Genomic DNA, 25,792 nt, shown 5'->3' with positions numbered 1-25,792 from the left:
TAAAGACTTAAATGTAAAACCCAAAACTATAAAAACCCTAGAAGAAAATCTAGGCAATACCATTCAGGTAAAGATTTAGGCACAGGCAAATATTTCATGATGAGAATGCCAAAAGCATTAAAACAAAAGCAAAAATTGACAAATGGGATCTAATTAAGAGCTTCTGCACAGCAAAGGAAACTATCATAAGGGTGAACAGACAACCTATGGAATGGGAGAAAAATTTTTGCAATCTATCCATCTGACAAAGGTCTAGTCACTAGACTCTACAAGAAACTTAAGCAAATTTACTAGAAAATAAGCAAACAATCCCAATAAAACATGGGCAAAGGACATGAACAGACACTTCTCAAAAGACATACATGCAGCCAACAAAGATGAAGAAAAGCTCAACATCAGTGATCATTAGAGAAATGCAAATAAAAACCAAAATGAGATACCATCTCACACCAGTCAGAATGGCTATTATTGAAAAGTCAAAAATCAACAGATGCTGGCATGGCTGTGGAGAAAAAGGAACACTTTTACACTGTTGGTGGAAGTATAAATTAGTTCAACCATTGTGATAGATGGTGTGGTAATTCCTCAAAGACCTAGGGGCAGACATGCCATTTGACCCAGTAATCCCATTACTGGATATATAATTGAAGAAATATAAATAATTCTATTACATAAAGATACATGCATGCATATGTTCATTACAGCACTATTCACAGTAGCAGAGACATGGAATCAACCTAAATTCCCATTAATAACAGACCAGATAAAGAAACTGTGGTACATATACACCGTGGAATACTATGCAACCACAAAATGGAACGAGATCATGTCCTTTGCAAGGACATCATTAGAATTGGAAGACATTATCCTCATCAAACTAATGCAGGAACAGAAAACCAAAGACCGCACGTTCTCACTTACATGTGGGAGCTGAATGATGGGAACGCATGGACACATTGCAGGGAACAACATGCACTGGGACCTAGCAGAGGGCAGGGGGTGGGAGGAGGGATTGGATCAGGAAGAATAACTAATGGATGCTGGGCTTAATACCTGGATGATAGAATTATCTGTGCAGCAAACCACCATGGCACACATTTACATGTGTAAGAAAGCTGCATGTCCTGTACATGTACCCCTAAACTTAAATAAAAGTCGAAGAAAAATAAACTGATAAATGTTGACATTACAGTCATGGTACGGAAACATCATCAAAATCAAGACAACAAACATATACATTAACTCCAAAATGTTCCTTATGCTTCTTCACAAATGTTTTCCATTTGAACATAGTTCTGTGTTAAAGAACTAGAAGTTAACTGGTTTAAAAAAAAAAAAAAGAGAGCAATCAAGCAGTTATCTAAAACAGCATGTACAGAATTATCCATTTTATGAAAATAAAAACACTATAATATACATAGAAAATACTTGGAAAGAAACCAAAACACAGATTAACTTTTAGAAATATGAGATTTCTGGATGGGTAAAGTGGCTAATGCCTGTATTCTCAGCACTTTGGGAGGCTGAGGCAGGAGAATCGCTTGAGCCAAGGAGTTTGAGACCAGCCTGGGCAACATAAGGAGATCCCATCTCTACCAAAAAAAAATTTTTTTAAATAAATAAATAGGCCGGGCGCGGTGGCTCATGCCTATAATCCCAGCACTTTGAGAGGCCACGGCGGGCAGATCACCTGAGGTCAGGAATTCAAGACCACCCTGGCCAACATGGTGAAACTCCGTCTTTATTAAAAATACAAAAATTAGCCAGGCGTTGTGGCGGGCACCTGTAATTCCAGCTACTCAGGAGGCTGAGGCAGGAGAATCGCTTGAACCCGGGAGGTGGAGGTTGCAGTGAGCCGAGATCGCACTACTGCACTCCAGCCCAGGCGACAGAGAGAGAGACTGTCTCAAAAAATATAAATAAATAAACATAATAAAATAAAATAAATAGAATAAATGAGATTTTTATTCTTTTTTGATTTACAGTACCTATGTTTTCTCATTTATCACAATAAGCATTATAAGTAATTTTATTCCCCCCAAAATCATATCCTCTCAAGAAACATTTGGCTGTTTGTGTATGTATGTCTGAGTATGTGTGAAACAAGACAGTGTTGGGTACCCTGGGCCAGATCTGACAATTAAGGCCACAGCAAAGAATCCAAAGCAACATAGCATTGTGCTCTTAAGTCCAGAGCAGGGCCTGCTGAGCAGCACTGAATCAGTGAAAGGAGAACTGTCACCACTGTTAAAAAGATGCCAAACTTTTAATAACCAACTAAATGCTACATTTTATGTGATTTTCTGTACCTTTCATTTTATAATGAATGGTTAAAAAATACAACCTCAAAGAACGGGAGTGAGCCTACTCTAATGAATGTAAAGGTGACAGAATAATTATATCACTCTATGAAGTTACTAAAAAAGCCCAGTCGAAAAGGAAAGGGGAAGAGGAACACGGAAGGAAAGAAGGAAGGAAGGAAGAGAGGCAAAAACTGGAGGGAGAGAGAGGAAAAAAAAATCAAACATATATAAATAAATCCTTATTTATGATGTTTCAAACATTCATCTCATTAGATAAAGATCCGCTCTGTAAAATGGGGGAGAAGAAAAGCAGATTACATATGCACAATATGACTACAATTTTAATGCTGAAAAATACATTCAAATATCTGGCAGGTGATAAACTGAAGGACAATTATAATCTTTCAATATGTGACAACGTAATCACATACTTATGTTTTTAATATTTTTTTACTTTTCTGTAATAATAAATTTTTCCTTTATGTAAATAGGACATAGGGCTTTTATAATAAGTAAAACTTCATGTTGGATTAAGTCCTGGCACCCCTGGGAAGTTCAAATCACACAAAACCAGCCTGCCATGTGGGAACCTTCAACCCAGCCCATTCACTAACCATGACAAATATCAGTGCCACCCGCCCCTCCCCTCCATGCAAACCATTGTGAACCAGTGTGGGTGACTGCCCTGTTCTCCCCAGAAAGTCTCATTTTGTGAGTTAAGTCTTTTCAAATACTTTTGGTACATGTGTGGTACCATCAGTCTTGGCAGCCAGCCAATTTGGGGGGCTAGGCATTGATCCAGAATAACATTCTCAATAATTTACAAATAACACTACTAATATATGCGAAGCACTAATCTGGGTACAGGATATGCCCAGGTAAACAAAACTAGAGTTTTAAAAAGTGACAAATTGAGATTTGCACTAGAGAAGTATTATTCTGGCTGCAGTGCAGAGAATGGATTTAAGTGAGACAGAAAAACCAGTTTTGTTGCTATTGCAGAATCCATGTGGCATATGTCAGTGGCCTGATACTAATCAGTGTCAGTGAGAACAAAGAATAAGCAGTAATGAAACACACTGAGGAGTTAGACTCTACAGGACGAAAGTCAACTGAGAAGTAAGCAAGAAGCCATGGATGACTCCTTAGTTCCTGGCTTGAGAAACAAATGTATGATGCTTATTAACTGAAATATAGCATAAAAAAGGAAGGCCAACCTAAATAAAGCTGGAAAAGATTAAACAAATAAATAAACGATGGAAGCAAAACAAAAAAAGGAAAGTCAACCTCAATAAAGCTGGAAAAGATTAAATAAATAAAACAATAATGGAAGCAAAACCAAAAAGGAAGGCCAAATCTGGTAGAATGTAAAAGAATACATAGTTTTGAAGCCCAATTATTTTGATGTGCATGCTGCATCTTTGAGAAGACAAATTCAAAGGACAACTGAATATAGGGGTCTAGGTTAAGCAAAGAGATTTAAATTGTGGGAGTCATTACCAAATAGATGACAACCAGAAGATGTTGAACGGTAAGTCTGACAAAACACCATAGAGTAAGATTACTGAATTCTAACATCTGCTTTAGGCAATTCTTCCCTTGTCCATCTTTTGGGGAGGTCTATGTTTAACATCAGATTTTGAGAAGAGTGACATCACAGATATCATTAGAATTAGAGTAAGGGTTCAGGTAATAGGAGAAAGAAAAATTAACTTACTCTAACTTTTCTTCACCAGCTTAGAAATCATCTGCACAGGGTAGAAACTGCATTTTTACAGGAAAAGAGGAAACCATGCAGTGCAGAAATTGGTTAATGTGGGAAAGAGTTTCTACTCCCTGTTTGTTGTGGCAGCCTCTTTCTCTAACCGGCAGTCCTGCACTTATTGGGAGCCAACATCCATACAGACCTGTTTTCCTTAGTAGACCATTAAAATGCAATCATTACTTGGGAGTATGACAATGAAAACCCAAATATGTATATTCTCTGGCTTCCAGAGGCTTCCCGTAAGACTGACTGGAATTAAAACTCTGAGCACATATGAGCAGGTTTACCATAGAACTTCCTTGGACTTTGAGAACACATTTCTATTCAAATAGAGTGAACTGTGAGACGGTGGGTCAGTGCTTCCTTCACACATTTCTCCTCCACTATAAATGTTTCTGACAAATGAATGACACCATCATTAGTTTAATTACACTGTAAAATTAATTTTGGGGGGTATACAGTTTATAAATTTTAAAGCACAAATAGATGTGTAAACACCTACACAATTAGGATGCAGAACAGTTTCTTCACCCTCAAAGAAGTCCCTCACACTATCCAGTTATAGTTACACCCTCCTCCCATCCACACCTTCTGTCAAACACTGATCTGTTCTCCATCACCATAGTTTTGTCTTTCAAGAATATCATATAAATGGAATCATACAGCATGCAACATTTTGAGAATGACTTCATTCACTCGGCATAATGCCTTTAAGGTGCATTGGTTTCTTTTTACTGCTGAGTACTATTCCACTGCGAATGTACAGTTTGTGTACCGATTTACTAATGAAGGATATTTCGATTCTTTCTAGTTTTTAACTACTATACATGAAGTTACTATAAGCATGCATGTACAACTTTTTGTGTGAATATAAGCTCTCATTTTTCTATGGTAAATACCCAGGAGTAGGACTGCTAGATGATACAGTGAGTGTATGTTTACTTCTTAAGAAACTGCTAGGTCATTTCCCAGAGTTGCTGTAACATTCCACATATCAATCAGCAATGAAAGAGACTTCTAGTTGCTCCGCATCCTCAACAGCCCTTAGTTACTGTCAGTAATCTTTATTTTAGCTCTTCTAATAGGTGTGCAGTGGTGTCTCAGCATGGCCTGAATTTGCTAATGATGTTGAACATACTTTTACATGTTTATGTGCCACTCTTATATCCTTTTTGATAAAGTGTCTATTCAGGTCTCTTATACATTTTTTGATTTGGGTTGTCTACTTACTTATTGTTGACTTTTAAGAGTTCTTTATACATTCTGGATAAAAGTCTTTTGACAGATATGTGAGTCACAAATATTTTCTCCTAGTCTGTAATTTAACTTTTTATTGTTTCTTGACAGTATCTTTGGTATAACAAAGGTTTTTAATTTAATGTAATCCAGTTAATTTTTTATGGATGATGCTTTTGGCATAATTTCTAATAACCTTTCACCTAATCTCCAGGTCATAGTATTTTAAAATGTTTTCTTACAGTTTTACACTTCACAATTACACCAAGGATCCATTTTGGAATAATTTTTGAATAAGATGTAAAATTTTAGTCAAAGTTCAATTTTTGTTTTTTAATATATGAACGATCAAATGGTTCCAACAACATTTGTTGAAAGATTTCTCCACTGAGTTTCTTTTACATCTCTGTCAAAGATCCACAGGCCATCTTTATGTGGTTCCATTTCTTTTCTGGAGTCTCTATTATGTTCCATTGATTTACCTGACTGTCCCTTTGCCAATGTTACAGAGTCCTGATTGCTGTAGCTTTAAAATGGGTTAGTACAATTCCTCCAGCTTTGTTCTGCTTTTTCCAACAAAACATATTGGTACTCCTGCTGGGATTCTGATTGGTATTGCATCACTTTGGGATGGAGTGATGTCTTCACTACACTGAGTCTTCCAATTCATGAACACCACATTACTTTATGTATTTATGTAGGTCATATTTTTATTTAGATCTTCTGTAATTTCTTTCATAAGATCCCTATACTCTTCAGTATAGACTTCGTTAGATTTATACCTAAGTGTTTTGGTAGATCTTATAAACAACATTGTTATATTTACTCAAGTTTATAACTAGTCATTGATGATACAGAGAAACAAGAATTGTGTGCATTGATTTTGTATCTTGCAACATTGCTAAACTCACTTATTAGTTATAGGAATCTTGTTTTTTTTTAAGTCAAACTTTTAAAAATTGCCTTTTGAGGACAATGATCCAATTGGAACAGAACACACATTTAGTAGTTCACTAGCTAATTGGACAAACATGCTCAACTGTGGTGGCCCACCAGGTTTGTCCTAAACAAGCACTAATTTCATTTAGTGTGAAACAAAATCAAGCAGCTTGAGCTCCATATCCAGTTTGTCCCAGTGGCATATGCTTGCTTCCTGTCCACTCACTTTTAAGTATTTGCATGACTAATCCTGTCCAATATTAAACAACACTTAAAATCAAGAAAATGGGAGCAATAGGTCAAAGGACTAAGAAGACTCCTTAAACAACTTTGTTAGTAAGCTGAGAATACTCCAACCTGCTTCCCCATCAACAAAACGAACTGGAGGGGTAAGTTTGTTTCGAAGGGGTTGGCATGGTGAAATTACAGTCATTTGATACTGAGGATCAAGGCATGGAGCCCCCTGTGTATCCTGTGGATTTCAGGGGAGTTTAATGAAATCAGAACAGAGGTGGCTCCTTGTGTGCCACAGGATGTGACCTTTTGGCATCTGGCTACAGAGCAACCTGGGTAATGAATGCTAAATTTAAAGCTAGTCTTACTCCCTTGTGACCTGGACCAGAAAATCAAGATGGCAACCCTATTTTCAAAGATTGTTGGTTTAGAAATGAATTCAAGGAGTATTCCCTCTCTAAATCTGTAACTTTTGAATTATTTTCCATACTCTGAACAAAGACAAACTCTGTCTCTCATTTGTTATCTTCTAGAGCACAAAGAGGCTTTTTCCAGCCCAATTTATTTAGCTTGGAGCATTTGCATATATTTTTTCCAGCTGAACCATTTTAATTTCCACCAGAAATATAAGAAATGTTGTTTCTCAGCATTTTCACTAGCATTTGGTTTTATCACAATTTTTTATATTGGTCATTCTATAGGTGTATAGAATGTGATTTTAATTTGCAATTTCCTAAGGGTTAATTATGATGAATGTCTTTCCATGTCCTTATTTCCCATCCATATCTCCTCTTTGGTGAAATGTCAAAGTCTCTTACTCCTTTTCTAATTAAATTGCTGATATTTTGTATTGTTCAACTTCAGAGTTTGTTAGATATTTTGGACACGAGAACTTTGTCAGATATATGGTTTGCAAAGTTCTTCTCCCACGCTGTAGCTTGTTTTCATCCTCTTAATACATTTTTTTGCAATGCAAACATTTTTTATTTTAATGAGGTTCAATTTGTCAATTTCTTTCTTATGGATTATGTTTTTAATATCAAAGAACTCTTTGCTTAGCCCTAGTTCCTAACGATTTTCTTCTATATTTCTTTTAAAGTTTCATAGTTCACATTTTATATGATCGATGATCCATTCTGAATTAATTTTAATAGGTGGTGAGAGGTTTAGGTTGAGATTTATTTTGTTTTACTTTGTTTTACCTATGGATATCCAATTGTTTCAGTACTATTTGTTAAAACTGACTCTAAACATTTTTCAAAAATCACTTGGGCATATTTGTGTAGGTCTACTTCAGGGTTCTCTATTCCGTTCCATTGATCTATGTGTCTATGCTTCTGCCAATACCACGTTCTCTTGATTACTGCAACTATTAAGTCTTTACATCAGGTAGAGTAATTCTTGCCACTTTATTCTTATTTTTCAAAATTGTGTAAGCTACTCTAGTTCCCTTGCTTTTTTATATAAATTTTAGAATAAGCCTGTCTATATCTACAAAAAAGTATTTCCAGGGTTTTGATGAAAAAATTGCATTAAGTCTTTATAAATTTAGGAAGAAGTGACATCTTAAATATGTTGAGTCTTCCACGTAGAGAATGTCATCTGAAAATAAAAATCCCTTTTCTTTCTTTCTCTTGGCTTATAACACTGGCTGAACTTCATTAACTATATTGAATAAGAGTGGTGAGAATGGACATATTTGACTTGTTCTCGAATTTAGGAGAAAAGCATTTAATCTTTCTTCATTAAGTATCAACATAATGTTAGCTGTAGGTTTTTTGAAGATGTCAAGTTATTTTCTATTAGTTTGCAAAGGTCATTAATGGATATTTTGCTAAATGAAATGTCTTTTCTCCAACAATTGTTAGGATTTGTTTTCCCATAAAACTGTTAACATGATAGATTATACTGATCGATTTTCAATGTTGCATTCCTAGGATAAGCCCATTTGGCAAATAGTGTTTGGTTTTTGTTTTGTTTCATTGTTTTACATGTTGGTTTCAATTTGCTGACATTATATTTTTGTTTTGTTTTGTTTTTACATGTTAGTTTCAATATGCTGACATTATATTAAGACTTTTAAGACTATCTTTATTTTGAATAAAACTCTTCAAGTTTCTCTGTCAACACAGGCTGGGAGCTACTGTCACAAGCAGCCACCAGAGGCCCAGACAAAAGAGTGCTCATACGGTATTCACTTGCATGGATCGCTTCAGGGCAGGCATTGCAGTTATGGGTCAGATTGTGGACATGGCTTCAATGAAACACACACAATGTGAAAATTTAAGAGTTTTTAAGTACTTACAGAACTTGAAGCATACAGGGAATGCCTTGAGGCCACATGCAGAGCACAAGCAGGTAGAGAGAAAAAGAGAGTTTGGCAACTAGTATTATTGGGAAATAGGGTGTGGTCACTTTAAGTTCATCAGCAAATAAGTGAATGGTCCATTTAATGCAAGCTGTGGGAAAGAGAACGCTGTCTGCTAGGCAGGAGTCATGCCTCTCAATTCTTACCTCTGGCCACCAGCTTGTCATTTGGGTGTAGTATAGAACTGGAAACTGTGTCAAGGGTGACTATGGCCTGCCTCTGCCTCTGGCACTAGAAAGTTAAACCTGCATTTGAAATGGCTGCTGAAGCCACATAAAATTACAAGCATGCACTACGATGTCAATGAGGGATATTGGACTGCAGTTTCCTTTTCATATAATTTATTTGCCTGGTTTTAGTGTGAGGTTATTGCTGGATTTGTAAAATAAATTAGGGATCTCTTTCCATTTTCTTCTACTTTCAGGAAGAGTCTATGTAGAATTACTGTTATTTCTTCATTAATTGTTTGGTAAAATTGGCCAGTGAAACCATGTGGACAAGGAGATCTTTTTTGGAATTTTTTTTCCCACAGAGTAAATTCTTTAATGGTTATAGGGATATTCAAATTATCTATTTCAACTTGGGTGAAGTTTAGTAGTTTGTGCTTTTAAGGAATTGGTCCACTCAAGTAGTAAAAATTTATGTGCTTAATTTCTCATAGTTTTCTCTCATTATCTTTTTAATGTCTGTGGAGTCTGTAGCAGTATCTTTTTCCTTCAACCCTGTAATCTTTGTTTCACTATGCCTTTGTCAGTCTTGCTAAATGTTTATCAATTTTATTGATCTTTTCAAAGACCACCTTTCAATTTCGTTGCTTTTTCTCAATTACTTTTGGGCTTTTAATTCCATTAATCTCTATTTTCCTTACTATTTCCTTCCTTCTACTTGATTTGGAATTAATTTGATTTTTTACTAGTTTCTTAAGGTACAAGCTTTGATTACTGATTTGAGACCCTTCTTCTTTTCTAATGGAAGTATTCATCACTATAAATTTCCTTCTAAGCACTGCTTTAGTTACATTCTACAAATTTTGATAAAATATATTTTCATTCTCATTCAGTTCAAGCGATCTGCCTGCCTCAGCCTCCCAAAGTACTAAGATCACAGGTGTGAGACATGGCACCCAGCTACAGATGGCATTTATTTATTTATTTAGAGATGGAGTTTCGCTTTTGTTGCCCAAGCTGGAGTGCAGTGGCGCGATCTCCACTCATTGCAACTGCCACCTCCCTGGTTCAAGCAATTCTCCTGCTTCAGCCTCCCAAGTAGCTTGAATTACAGGTGCCTGCCACCACACCAGGCTAATTTTTGTATTTTTAGTAGAGATGAGGATTCGCCATGTTGGCCAGGCTGGTCTCAAACTCCTGACCTCAGGTGATCCACCCGCCTCAGCCTCCCAAAGTGCTGGGATTACAGGCATGCGCCACTGTGCCTGGTCTCAGATGGCACTTTTAAAATGGTGAAAGAAAAAAACTGTCAACCAATGGCAAAAGAACGAAGTCAGATCATTACCTCACACCATATACAGAAACACAAAATGGATCAATGGCCTCAACATAAGAACTAAAACCATAAAACTCTCAGAAAAAAAACAAAAGAGGCTGGGTGCGGTGGCTCACATCTGTAATTCTAGCACTTCGGGAGGCCAAGGCAGGCGGATTGCTTGAGTCCAGGAGTTCAAGACCAGCCTGGGCAACATAGCAAAACCCCGACTTTTTTAAAAAACAAAACAAAACAAAAACATAAGGATAAGTCTTTGTGACTTTTACTTTGGACTGGTAATGAATTCTTTCATACGACATTAAGAGCATAAGCAATGACAACAAAAATAGATAAACTGGACTTCATAAAAATTAAAAACTTGTATATCAAAGGACATTATCAAGAAGCCTACAGAATGGGAGAAAATATTTGCAATTCACACATTTGATAAGAATCTGGTATCAAGAAAATATAAACAACTCTTACAACTCAACAACAAAAACACAAACAGCCCAGTTAAATGGGCAAAGGACTTGAAAAAACATTTCTCTAAAGATATACAAATAGACAATAAACACACAAAAAAGTTCAACCTCATTTGAGAATAAGCGAATCAAAACCACAATAAAATACCACTTAACGCCCAGTAAGATGGTTACTTAAAGAAAGAAAGAAAAAAAAAAGACAGAAAATAACAAGTGAATATATTTGAAATTTCCATAAAGGGTTAAGTGATTGCCTGGTTTAAAAATAAACTCTATGAAATCTCTCAAAAAAAAAAAAAAAGGCCAAAAAAGGTAAAAGAACAAAGGTTTAAAAAATAAATGAAAACAAAGAGAAAATGAAAAAGAGGCTCAACAGAGATATAACAGCCAATTATTAGAAGTTCTAGAAAAGGGGCACAGAAACAATGGAGGGGATATAATAATTAAATATGAACATTTTCCAGATTTAAAAGAATGGAACAAATTCTCCAGGAAGGGTTAAAAAATGCCATTATCTTATTTAAAATTACTAGCTGGTAGGTAGCCAAAACATATTTAGTGAAAATAAATAAATCCAGACTAACACTCATCCCGACTTCTAATCCAGTGTTCCTATCTCCGACTCTTATTGTGACACCCAAAAATTCCTACTCCGAGAGATTTCAGGTAAACTGTTTCTGGAAGTGTGGGAAATACATATACACCATGGAATATTACTCAGCCATAAAAAAGAATGAGATCATGTCTTTCACAGTAACATGGAACTAGAGGGTATTATTATAAGTGAAATAACCCAGAAACAGAAAGTCACATACCACATGCTCTCACTTATAAGTGGGAGCTAAACAATGGGTACAGCTGGACATACAGAGTGGAATAACAGACACTGGAAACTACAAAAGGTAGGAGGATGGGAAGGAGGTGAGGGCTTAGAATTTACCAATAGGTACAATGATCATTATTCAGGTGATGGGTATGCTAAAAGCCTAGATTTCACCACTACACAATATACACATGTGAAAAATCTGCATCTGTATTCCCAAAATATATAAAAATTAAATTTAAAAAATGTTTCTGGAAAATAGGCTCAGGCCATGACTCTAACTCTCTGTAAAACTCAAATGGCCAGATATGGTAAGAGTGACCAACTTTAAACAAGCTTACAAAACATCACCAGAATACAGGCACTGTACAGAAGAAACTTCCTTAAAATATACTGGTTCCCAGACCAAGAAAACAGAACAAGGCTCTGTGAATATGTCTACATAAATTCTTCACAAAGAATACCCTATGAAACAAAATTATTACTTTAAAAAAAAAAGTCTGTTCATCATTGTATTCCCTGTGAATTATTAACCAGAGAGGGTAGACTTCAGCTATAGCTCAATTCTTTACAAATTTCTCTTCTGCTCTCAAGAAATGATCTTAGATTTTTCTCTATCTTTCCCTGGAACAAACCTACCTTAACACCCAGGAACTTTAAAAATAAACAGGTATAAATTCAAAATCTGAGAAATAAAGAGGAAGAAATTAGTAGGAAAGCACGTAGCTCCTTTCAAAAGGCACAAACAATACTGTTTCATTTTGGCGTGTCTCCATGCTGAAATTATGGCTTCTCAAAATATTTTAAGAATTCTACTACAATAAAAACAGGAGTTTCAGAGAAATGAAATAATTTTCCTGATAAGCAGAATAATCCCTGTAAATATGATAGCTTACATAGCAAAGAGGGAATTATGGTTGCCAGTCAGCTGACCTTAAAATAGAGGTATTATCCTGGATTATCTGAGGGGGCCCAATGTATAATAATCACTCAGAATGGAAGAGGGAGGAAGAAGACAGACAGAAGGAGAATGGTCAAAGAGGTGCAGTGTTGCTCGGTTTGAAGACAGAGGAAGGAAGTCATGAACCAAACGCAGTTTTTAGAAGTTGGAAAAGACAGGGAAATGGATTCTTCCCTCGAGTCTCCAGGAAGGCACCTAGCCCTGCTGACATCTTGATTTTAGCCTGCAGAGACATGTGTCTGACTTGTAAGCTAGAGAGGATAATAAGATAACAAACAGTGTGTTGTTTTAAGCCATTGTATTTGCGGTAATTTGTCACAGCAGCCAGAGAAAACGAATACACCCTGTTTCTCAAATGCTATAATTAGGCTTATTTGTTTCTACTGTTTTAGAGTCAATCCTATACTTACTGTATTCACTTTCTATAATTTAAATATTTGTTCCTTCCTTTCTGTGATGCCTTACAGAGGCTGAAACAGAAATAGGCCACTACAGAAGCACATTAGCACCTGAAAAAGGAGAAGAGTCAGGTGTGACTGGTGGGACTTCTAATGGTTGCAGTAATGTAATATGTTGTAGACCTCAGCAGTAAGCTCAAATCAAGTTTTGCTTGACTGGACTTTACTTAAGCCTTTTAAAATTTACTTTTTTACTTCAGCCTTCACAGGCTTCATATGAGTAATTTTAGCTATACTGATTATAACAGTGGGTGGCAGACTTCAGTTAACATATATATTTAATAAATCAAAATGCCAAGTGCATTAGTGGTATGTGTAGTCTTTTTGTTAGATGAGAGAAAATGAATGTATTGAGTGACCTCAATTCCTTTAGCAGTCAGAATTTCCTTATTTTAGGTTCAATTTTCTGTCCTCAAACCAGTCAAGTTACAGTGCATCCATCAGTGCCCATTTAACCTGAGGACAGCCCCATCACATTTTTGTATATTACATCAAATGAAGTTTCAGTAACATTTTTTAAAAGCTTTTCTTTTTGTTCTGTTTTACTGCAGAATTTCATATCTTAAGGACATTATACTTTGGGGGAGGTGGTAATAAAAATATCACAGGATGATTTTATGAGTAGATTATGGTAATAGCAGAGATTTATTAATCAATGCACTTAAGATTTACCAGTAAGCTTTAGGTAAGAGTAGAAAGTCACTGGAATGTTCTAGGAAAATAGAATACCATGCATAGCAACTTTCATATAGTAATACTGACTAGCACTTTTATATGCAGAAGTTTCTACACAACTGAGTAGGAGCTGGTATGGACACAAGTAAGGTGGTAGATGTGTTTTTTTATCTAAATTACAAAAATAATACTGCTCTACACTAGCATAGTCATTACGGCAGTTTATAACTGTAAAATATTGGAAACAATCTTGATGCCCATTGTTGGGAGAGTAATTGAATAAACAATGCACAATCTACAAAATAAGTAGTATACAGCGGTACAAAAAGAATAAGGATGATCTCGGCCAGATGTGGTGGCTCACGCCTGTAATCCCGACACTTTGGAAGGCCAAGACGGGTCGACTACTTAAGCCCAGGAGTTCAAGACCAGCCTTGGCAACATGGTGAAACCCCATCTCTACCAAAAATACAAAAATTAGCCGGTCTCATAACCCAGTCTCAAAATAAACAAACAAATACATACATAGGTTAAAATTTAGAAATAAGATATTTTTTTAAAAAGAAGAAAAGGGAAGATCTCTATGAAGTAACATGAAATAAATGAGTACTTTAAATAAACCACGATGTGGGCAGAACCCAAAATGAAATACAAACAGCAACAAATGAACCTAAAAGTATTACAAATGAATAATACAATCACGCTGAAAGGATTGAGAACTAAAAGAACTAACGTAAGTAAACTTGGAAAACAGTACTTATTGTATTCTGTAAGGTTAAGGTTTAAAAAAAATAATGCTAAACAAATATTGTAAGTTAGTAAATCTTTTTCATAGGGTGTAAGTTAGCAATTCTGAAACTGTGTGTATATAATATAGTATAAATATAGTATAGTTATGGTATATAATATACTATAAATATACACTATAACTATGTATGAATATATACTATAATCCTTACACACACACACACACACACACACACAGTGTTGAATAACTAAGTAAATATATTGTGGTTGAGAAACCAAGTTTCTCACTTTCTGAGAAAAGGCTTAAAAATAAGAAGAAAGGCTAGAACAAATTCTGTGGCATTTGATTGGAGTCAAAGGTATCCGTGTGAGCTCTTGGTCTTTAATATATATGGAAATGGATACAGAAATAAATATAGAAGAGAAGTGTGTGTGTATACATATAATTGTCAGTTCTGTCTGCCACAATAACTAAAAGTAATTACACCTCAGTAGCAATGAACACACCTAAGCCCCAGATCTTGGTTTCTAAATCTCATTCTCCAATAAAAATCTTCCCTGGAGACATGATGACTCAAGGGCTAGGGCAGGGAAAATACAAGATAAGCCTGGAATATTTTGTGGTCATATGAGACACTACTTATTCAGCTACGGCTGAAATCTGGGTTTCCCAATGGTTGGTCTAATGTTATCATGCTATTTTCTCCTTCACCATGTACTAAAAGGTAGAAAGAGGTTCCACAGACCAACTTTCCCATCTGTGTCTCCATGCAACCCAACTTAAGCTACCAAGCTGGCAGCTTCTGCTAATACAGGTTGCCTGACTCCCAAGACCAGGAAAGGGATAAAGATTGCGGAAGTACCACACAAATGCCACTAGAAGTTGAAGAGCCTGAAAGCAATACTTATAATCACCACGGGACAATAAAACCAAATAACCTAAATTGAAAAATATTTAATTACTTATTCAGGCTAGAATAGCAACTTCAACAACTCCTAAAATTCATTCAATTAGTGAAAGACTCTTAGCTTCAGTGTCCTCATTAACTATAACAATTTTATAATAGCTACTTGATCCAAATCGCAGAATTCAATATTTTCTCCAAAAATATTACCCATTATACATCTACTCTATGCCAGGTACTATGCTAGGTAAAAGGAACATATTACACTCTGTTCTTTTTTTTTTTTTTTTTTAAGACAGGGTCTCACTCTGTCACCCAGGCTGGAGTGCAGTGGTGCAATCATGGCTCATTGCAGCCTCAACCTCCTGGACTCAAGTGATCGTCCCACCTCAGCTTCCCAAGGAGCTGGTACCACAGACATATGCCACCATGCCTGGCTAATTTTTTAGTGTTTTGTACAGATGGGGTCTTGTTACATTGCTCAGTCTGGTCTCAAATTCCTGGGCTCAAGCAATCCTACCACCTCAGCCTCACAAAGTGCTGGAATTACAGGCATGATCCACCGCACCCCGCCTACTCTGTTTATTAACAAATTACTTTTAAGTTCACTGACTTTTTTTCTGCAACACAGGCTTTGATCAAGAAGGAGTTTAGGTAATCCAGTAACTTCATTTTTATGAGAAAACATGTTCAGAAAAAAAGTACTCTGTTCATGGTCTCATACATAGGTGGGGTGTATGAAGATCCGACACAGAAATATTTATAATATTTAATGTTATATCTTTCTTATTTTAAAAATCTGATTTATAAATATCATTTGTCCTTTCAGTTTGAGATACTGAATTTTCCTTCCTTTCCACCATCTTACTTCCCTGGGGTCATTTCCAACTACCCTCTACCCTATACCCTATACTCAGAATTGCTGATGTTCCTCTCACACAACATGATTTTGTGATATACTCATGCTGTACATGCTGTTCCGTATGCTAAAATGCTCACCATCTAATTTCCTTGGCCAACTGGTAAAACTTGCATTCATTCTTCAACACTCAACTCACAAGTTAACTTCCTCTTCAAAAGCTTCTGAATGACCCCCCGAACACACACACACACACACACACACACACACACACACACACACACACTTTCCTTTTGTTATTTCAAGAGCACATGCATACTAATCATTTATAAATTCATACTACTATCATGTGTTTATAATTTATCTGCCTATCAAACAAGATTTTGAACTAATTAAGGACAAGGACAGTCTTATCCACCTCAGTGTCCTCAGAAATTAAGAGTATGCCTGGAGCATAGTAGAAGCTCAAGAATTATTGAACTGAACTTCATATTGTAACATATGTCCTCAGAAATTAAGAGTATGCCTGGAGCATAGTAGAAGCTCAAGAATTATTGAACTGAACTTCATATTGTAACATAATCTATAAGAAACATTAATACTGAATGAAGAAAAATATAATTATGTTTAAAGAATCACTACAACTACATCTCATACATTTAAACTTTTCTTCACACATAAAAGTTATATTAATAGGACAAAAAGATCTATACTGATAATTAAATGTACATGGAAGATTCACTACTGGAGTTGGAGTAGCTCCCTTCTATTCGTTCAAATTTTGTAACTCAATGTCAAAGCATACCTGAAAGTATCAATATCAGTTTGAGATTTCTATTTACCTACATTAGGACCATCTCAACTTTCTATAAGCTGTCCCTCCACTACCACATCTATGCTGGCATCACATTTTTAGTTACTTGCGGCTTGCTATTATGACACGTGATACCTTAGAAACTTACTTTGTAAATAGATTATGTCATAATGTGTATAGAAAACTAAGTGAAAAGTATTAAACAGTACCTTTAATTTTTTAAGGGTTAACTTAACAAGGATTTATTCACAGGAATACATGTAAGTAGAGAAAAATAACAGAAAAGCTAAACAAATGAAATGAAGAGGATCCAAACCAACTTTCACTCTGTAGCTTTTCACTTGCAACCTATGTGCATATATCTATGGCACAGAGGGCCACCAACATGCACCAAAATACAGCGTAGGAACCCTGCATTACACCCATTAACTTAAACATATCTTTAAGATCATGCTTTGAAAAAAAAAAAAAGGAAGCTTAGAAGGCAGTATGTTGAGTGGGGATAAAACACTGAAATACAGCAATCATTTTTCAACTTCTACAATTGTCTTTATGTGCCAACTGACATTTACGCAGCCTTTTACACATCTTTTACCATGTAATTTAAATTTTAGAAGTTTTGATAGAATCATGAGTAGTATATAACCATGCAGAAAGCACATCACACTGACAGCACAGAGGCAAAGATTTTGCACAGGTATATCAGCTTTCCACATTGTGCAGGTTACACACAATGCAGTATCAATCTTATTCCTAACAGATCCTAAAAAAGATATTTCAAGGACTAGCTGTAAACTACAGTACTTTATATATCTATATTCTTAATGAAAATAAAATCCACAAATCTTAAGAAGGAAAAATTTAGTGTATCAGGGCTACACTAAATTGGTAAACTGCAACACAAATTGCTGCAACATAGGTAAATGAATACCAATCTCACTCTATGTGATGCAAGCATGCTACTTCCCCACTAATTTAAATTACTTTCAACCACTATGAGCCAGAAAGCATGCCTAACCCTTAAACTGCACTTTAAAAAATAACATATTGGCCTAGAAATTAAATCTAATGAAGTGCAACCATCAAATTATATCCGCTACATTAATGTTCAATGCAAAATTAAGATGTCATCTTTAGTTTGATATACCAAGCCCCATTTATTCCACCCAGCCTGCACACCCCAAAAAAGGTAAAAGGAGTGACTCATTTGGCATTTCACACGGTGCTTCATTGTTCATGTTTGTTTTGTTTTATTTCCAACTTTTTTGGGGTACCTTAAATTGTAACTTCCAAGAACCTGCTTCTACTATGGGAAGGCAAGCTGATTTTAACTATATTAGTTCTGTTTGTGCAGTTCTTCATCAATATGCAAAACAAAGCCCCATCATGTGGGAAAACTTGGATTAAAAAAAAAAAAACTTTAAATAAAAAAAGAAAAAACCTTCTTTACTATTTGTAACTCCCATTCTTAGGTTTCCTTTATTGTGCGCTATAGAATTGTTCCTCTTTCTTGTCCCTATGCGTCATTTATATGGTTCCTGTTTTGGTACAATTCTCCATAATATTCCACAATGTAATGTTTTGTGAGTAGACTGAACAGATTTTTTTTTTTTTTTTTGCTTCTTCAAATCCAGTGCAGAGTTGTAGCTGGAGACATATTTCCACCCACAAAGGCTCCAGATGTTAAAACGTTTCCCAACATCAACCTAATACAGTGACAGCAACACCTCCCTCCTGCCCCTTCCAGTAGGGTTGAGATTGTAGTGTATTCCCTACCGGTTTACCCTTCCCCCCGTAAAGGGTAGCATTTTCCCTGGGTGCAGAGGCTCCCTCATAGTCTCCAAGATTGAAGGACCCCTAATTTTGGGACTGCAGCTTAAGTGTATTAAACACCATAAACAGCTGCAAGACGCTCTTTTTAAGGGAAGAGGAAACTGGTCAGAGAAATGCCTCCAATTTTTATCGCCTACTTGATTTTTAAATCCATGAAGGATCTTACACTGAACGTGTCTCTGAGATCATCTTTTGGGTTAATCCATGATGCAACAGCATCACAAAAAAATATAAAATCTTGGATTACACTACTGGGATTCACAATGATCATGGTACAAATTCCACAGAATGCTGAATCCTTTTCCTCATTGTCTCTTATGTTTCTCAGAAAGGTGCACCAGGGTCTTCATACTGCTGTAGCATGGGGGCCACCTCTTGAAGACACATGTAACCAAGACGACCAATCATTATTGCTGTATTCTCTAACAATGTCTTTGGTGTGTTGGGTCTGTTAATGATTTCTACAAGCTAGTGCAACACCATAGGAATATAAGGCTGCATCTCTATATCCATTTGAATGGAGATTTCTCCAACTGCCCATGTGGCATTGTTGCAGACTGAAATGAATTCTGGATTTGGGTTGATTCCCAGTATTGGCATGAAATCAGCTATACAAGGCTTAACATGCTGAAAGCAAGCTTTTGTGGGGTCACCTAACAGGGCAAAATAACTCTGTCGAACTTCTAGCATTTTATCCTGTATCCACTGATGCAGTCGTGTTAGGATGTTACTTTGGGCTACCAGCTGTTCAATGTTGCCTCCAAGTCCTTCAGCCAGGCCACTCAGTAAATCAAGAGCCACTATCATAAAATCTTTATCTGGAGCTTCATATTGATCTGGTTGAGCATTGTTTAGCATGGCTTGGGCAAGTTTTCCTCATTGTCTCTTACACAGGTTCACAGTATGGAAGAAAGCCAGACTGCAGTGCTGTGGCAACTGAAGATAGGCACTCAGGTAAAGGGAAGAGATCCTTATCTTCACCACTTAACATGTTCCATTTCTGGGTCAGTGGAGGCATTAGCATCTGAACATATTCTGGTTTGTTTGAATGATGTCCTACTGAATCTGCTAATGTTCCTAAGGCATTGTAAAGCACAAGCAGGTTCTTATGCTGGTATTTACTAAATGCAAAGACCAGGGTATCAAGTATATAAGCAAAGTGAGTAACAGGTGCTGTACAAGCCTCCTCTCCTACGGCAGCAAAACCAGATACATGTTAAGGTCTTAGAATATTTATACTGTGTCTGTATGATTAAGATTAAGATGTCCAAGATCATCTCCATAAATCCTCCTTCAAATAATCCATGTATTAATAGTATTGAGGTTTCAGAGCCCAAGTAGGATGAGAAAGACATTGATGTGGAAAAGGATACGGTGGCAGAAGTGAAGTGGGTTACAAAGAAGGAAGTTAATCAAATAAGAACAGTCGTGCGCTATATAACAACATTTTGGTCAATGACTGACTGCATATAAAACTGGTCCCTTAAGATTATAACGGAGCTGAAAAATTCCTATTGCTTAGTAACATAATGATGTCATAACTGTCATAACATCATAGTGCAGTGCATTACCTTTTCTATATTTAGATATGCTTAGATACACAAATATCGTTATTGTTACAATTGCCTACAGTATTCAGTAAGGTAACATGCTATACAGATTTGTATCCTAAGAGCAATAGGCTAATATCACATAGCCTAGGTGTATAGTAGGCTACAACTTCTAAGTTTGTGTAAGTACATTCTATGATGCTTTCACAACAATGGAATTACCTAACACATTTCTCAGAATGTATTTCCATTGTTAAATAATGCATAACTGTAAATATTTTAAGGATAATAATGGAAGTCAGGTTTATCACCGTCAGAGATGGGGACTGCAAATATAGAAAGGGAAAAAACTAGAATTGAATCCTGTGGTGTTAGGATGGAATTGGTGGTATTAGTGTGAATTCATGGTTTTCAAAATATATAAATAATGTGGACATAAATATTGATACATGTGTATGGAAGTATATATGTATATATATAAATATATTCCCTAGCTCTCACCACTGAAGATGCCTATGAGCAGCAACTTTTCAATAGCAGTGAGCATATCTAGCCCCCAAAACTTGGCTCTGAAACAGCATTTCCTAATAAAAAGAACAAGGGCTCTAGGAGAAATCACTCATTCCAGGCCTAGGGCAGAAAAAAATGAAAGATGAGACTAAAACATCTTGTACAAAAGAGCAAGGGAGTGCTCAAAGAATTATGAGAGAAGAAAAAAACACAGGAGTCTGTTTGAAGGAGCACTCACTGGCCAGGAGACTGAAGAGACTAAAGTCCCTGATTAACAAAACAAACGTGTGACTCTAACACGGATCTTTTTACTATAGAAGATATTATTGCCTTCAGTTTTTGGCTCAGAAGAGGCCAAGGTGCAACTCTCTTTGGTTGTACCAAATCCAGGTTCATCTGACACCAGCTGCCTCCACCATGCTGCTGAAGTTCCACCCCAGCTTTGAGATCAAAGTTGTATATCTGAGGTGTACCGAGGTAAAGTCAATGCCACGTCTGCACTGGCCCCCAAGATCGGCCCCCAGGGCAACCAGTACCTCGAAGGATCTGAGAATTACAGTGAAACTGACTATTCAGAATAGACAGGCCCAGATTGACGTGGTACCTTCTCCCTCTGCACCGATCATCAAAGCCCTCAAGGAACTGCCAGGAGACAGAAAGAAACAGGAAAATATTAAACAAGGTGAAAATATCACTTTTGATGAGATTGTCAACATTGCTCGACAGATGTGGCACTGATCTTTAGCCAGAGAACTCTCTGGAATGATTAAAGAGATCCTGGGGACTGCCTAGTATGTGGGCTGCAATGCTGATGGCCACCACCCTCATGACATCATAGATGACATAAACAGTGGTGCGGTAGAATGGCCAGCTAGTTAAGAAGCACAAAGGAAAATATTTCAATAAAGGATCATTTGACAACTAAAAAAAAAAAAAAGTTATTATTGGTCAGATGGAGAAACTTGAATGGGGTCCGAGGATTTGGTGGTAGTAATGCATTCATGTTAATTTCATGATGCGAATGGTTATTCTGTGATTATATAGGAAAATGTTCTTGTTTCCAAGAAGTATACATTAAAGCAGGAGTCTCTAACCCCTGGGCCATGGACCAGTACCAGTCTATGGCTGGTTAAGAACTGGGCTGCACAGCAAGAGGTGAGCAGCAGGCAAATGAGCATTACTGCCTGAGCTCTGCCTCCTGTCAGATCACCAGCAGCAATAGATTCTCATAGGAGAGTGAACCCTATTGTGAACTGCGCACATGAGGGATCTAGGTTGCATACACCTTATGAGAATCTAATGCCTGATGATCTGAGGTGGAAGGGTTTCATCCTAAAACCATCTCCATCTGCACTCCAGTCCATGGAAAAACTGTCTTCCCCAAAACCAGTCCCTGGTGCCAGAAAGTTTGGGAATTACTGTATTAAAGTATCTGAAGGCCATAGGGCTTCAGGTAGGAAGCTTATGTGTAAATGGCTCAAGGGGGTGGGAGGGAGTCATTTGTACTTTTTGCTGTCACTTTTTAATAGGTACAAGTACACTGGTTTCTGCATCACTTTGTAGAGATCATCAACACCATCTATCCAACCCTTCCCACCACTTCATGAGTATGAGTGAATGTGGAAGATAACATTCTACAGTGGCCTCAGTAGAAAAGATAAAAAGGGCTATGTATTCACAGTGAAAGGACAAATGTAAACAAGGCAAAGTCCAGCCATGAAATAACCTTATGGATCACAAACCAAACTTTGAGACTTTATTCTAACCCAAAGCAATAGAATCTAAACATACATACTAAGAAGAAACTTAATACTGATGCAGGATGTACGATAAAACCTGAGTTAAAGGGGCATAAACATCAGAAAATGAGAATTTTACTGAAGAAAAGCCCAGGCCAGGCGCGCTGTAATCCCAGCACTTTGGGAGGCCAAGGCAGGCAGATCACGAGGTCAGGAGTTCGAGACCAGCCTGGCCAGCGTGGTGAAACCACGTCTCTACTAAAACTACAAAAAATTAGCCAGGCATGGTGTTGTGTGCCTGTAATCCCAGCTACTCAGGAGGCTGATGCAGGAGAACTGCTTGAACCCAGGAGGTGGAGGTTGCTGTGAGCTGAGATTGTGCCATTGCACTCCAGGCTGGGTGAAGAGCAAGACTCCGTCTCAAAAAAACAAAAGAAAAGAAAAGTCCAGTCCTTGTCTTCAAAATTACTTCAGTGTGGCCGGGCGCGGTGGCTCACGCCTGTAATCCCAGCACTCTGGGAGGCCCAGGTGGGCGGATCACGAGGTCAGGAGATCGAGACCATCCTGGCTAACACCACGGTGAAACCCCGTCTCTACTAAAAATACAAAAAAATAGCCGGGCGTAGTGGCGGACGCCTGTAGTTCCAGCTACTCGGGAGGCTGAGGCAGGAGAATGGCATGAACCAAGGAGGCGGAGCTTACAGTGAGCTGAGATTGCACCACTGCACTCCAGCCTGGGCCACAGAGCCAGACTCTGTCTCAAAAACAAAAAAAAAATTAAAATTACTTCAGTGCAGGTATGAAGATCAATACAAAGTAGTATACTATAAACTGAAATAAAGTGCCAAAAGTAGGAGGAAGCAACATGATTAGACGTAGGAAGAAAGGAGTAATTAATTCTAATGGGAAAGAGCCATTTATCGAGCACCTACAAACACTAAGTCAGTATCACAGCACAGAAAGATGAAAAGAGGCTGTCCTCACGATGTAACAGGAAGGAGAAAGGCAGAAAATCAGGGTGTGATTTAAAGTGCCATGATGGGGTCTCATCATTGAACAGTTAACCCTTAGGGGGAGGGGAGAAAATAAAAGTCTGAATACAGCCTTAAAGGAGGAATAGATGGGAGCATTAAGAAAAATATAAATAATCTCAAATGGTCTTAGCCCGGGAATGTAGGCAAGGTAGCAGTAGTATGAAAAAGGCCCTGAACATGGATACAGATTTTTTTTAGATTTTAGATTCATGATGTGTGAGTTTACTCCATGAACATGCCGCATAATGGTGAGGTTTGGGCTTCTAGAAACCCATCACCCAAACAGTGAACACTGTACCCAATAGGTAATTTTTCAACTCTTATCCCCCACCCATCCTCCCCACTTCTGAAGTCCCCAGTATCTATTATTTCCATGTTTATGTCCATGTGTACCCACTGTTTAGCTCCCACTAACAAGTGAGAACATGCAGTATATGATTTCCTGTTTCTGACTTATTATACTTAGAATAATGGCCTCCAGCTCTGTCCATGTTGCTACAAAGAATACAGCTTCATTCTTCTTTTGTTGTTGTTGTTTTTTGTTTTCTGGAGAAAGAGTCTTGCTCTGTTGCCCAGGCTGGAGTGCAGTGACATAATCTCAGCGCACTGCAGCCTCCGCCATTGCAGCCTCTGCCCGGGTTCGAGTGATTCTTGTGCCTCAGCCTCCCGAATAGCTGGGATCGCAGGCATTTGTGCCACCATGCCTGGCTAATTTTTGTAGTTTAAGTAGAGACCGGGTTTAGCCATGTTGGCCAAGCTGGTCTTGAACTCCTGGCCTCAAGTGATCCGCCTGCCTCAGCCTCCCAAACTGCTGGGATTACATGCATGAGCCACTAAGCCCAGTCTCAGTTTCATTCTTTTTTATGGTTGCATAGTATTCCATGGTGTATATACACCACATTTTCTTTATCCAATCAACTACTAATGGACACTTAAGTTGATTCCATGACTTTGCTATTTTGATAATTTATATTGTGATAAACATACAAGTGCAGATATCATTTTGATATAATAACTTCTTTTCCTCTAGGTAGATGTCCAGTAGTAGGACTGCTGGATCAAATGGTAATTCTATTTTTAGTTATTTGCTAAATCTCTGTACTGTTTTCCACAGAGGTTGTACTAATTTTCAGTTTTCATTCCCACCAACAGTGTTATAAGTATTCCCTTTTCTCCACATCCTCACCAACATATGTTATTTTTTAACTTTTTAATAATAGCCATTCTGACTGGTGTGAGGTAGAATCTCTCTGTGGTTTTGATTTGCATCTCTCTAACGATTACTGATGTTGAGTTTTTTTTATGTTTGTTGGCTGCTTGTATGTCTTCTTTTGAGAAATGTCTGTTCATATCCTTTGCCCATTTTCTTAATGGAGTTACACATTTTTTTCTTGTTGAGTTCCTTGTAAATTCTGAATACTGGTCATTTTTCAGATGCATGGTTTGGAAATATTTTCTCACATTCTGTAGGTTGTCTGTTTACTCTGTTGTTTCTTCTGCTGTGCAAAAGCTTAATTAAGTCCCATTTATCTATTTTTGATTTGTTGCATTTACTTTTGAGGTCTTACTCATAAATCAAATTTTGCCTAAGCCAATGTCCAGAAGAGTTTTTCCTAGGTTTGCTTCATGGATTTTTATAGTTTTCGATCTTACATTTAAGTCTTTAATCAATCGTAATTTCTGTGTATAGTGAGAGACAGGGGTGCAGCTTCATTCTTCTTCACATGGCTAGCCAATCTGCCAAGCACCATTTACTGAATAGGGTGTCCTTTCCCGGTAGTTTATTTTTGTTGGTTCTGTCGAAGTTCAGTCAGATGTATGTATGTGGCTTTACTTCTTGTTTCTCTATTCTGTTCCATTAATCAATGTGTCTACTTTTATACCAGTACCATGCTGTTTTGGTTACTACAGCTTTGTAGTATAGTTTGAAGTCAGGTAATGTGATGCCTCTGGCTTTGTTCTGTTTGCTTAGGATTGTTTTGGCTGTTTGGGGTGTTTTTTTGGTTCCACTTGAATTTTAGGATTGTTTTTTCTAATTCTGTGAAAAGTGATGTTGGTAATTTGATGGGAAT

At 37.1% G+C, this 25,792-nt stretch overlaps 1 protein-coding gene and 2 pseudogenes across 12 annotated transcripts in view; 1 reads left to right on the top strand and 2 right to left on the bottom strand.

Annotated features, from left to right (window-relative positions):
- The window catches only part of CCSER2 (coiled-coil serine rich protein 2), a 180,856-nt gene that overhangs the window by 100,443 nt on the left and 54,621 nt on the right, over positions 1 to 25,792 (bottom strand). Inside the window, exon 1 of one of the 12 annotated variants that reach the window (XM_019035309.4) lies at positions 17,087 to 17,143. The exons of 9 other annotated variants lie outside the window; for them this stretch is intronic. The gene's annotated coding sequence lies outside the window, so the exon portion shown is untranslated. Of the gene's footprint in view, positions 1 to 17,045; positions 17,144 to 25,792 lie in introns of those variants that run through there. 2 more of the 12 variants (XM_019035307.4, XM_019035308.4) reach the window with 2 other exon arrangements.
- On the bottom strand, positions 17,265 to 19,993 carry LOC134759224 (transportin-1-like; annotated as a pseudogene).
- On the top strand, positions 21,053 to 21,848 carry LOC115936019 (large ribosomal subunit protein uL11-like; annotated as a pseudogene).

This window comes from Gorilla gorilla, chromosome 8 (assembly GCF_029281585.2).
Source record: "Gorilla gorilla gorilla isolate KB3781 chromosome 8, NHGRI_mGorGor1-v2.1_pri, whole genome shotgun sequence".
NCBI classification, from domain to species: domain Eukaryota; kingdom Metazoa; phylum Chordata; class Mammalia; order Primates; family Hominidae; genus Gorilla; species Gorilla gorilla.
The sequence above is the reverse complement of the archived record's forward strand: the minus strand, read 5'-3'. Positions and strand labels throughout refer to the sequence as shown.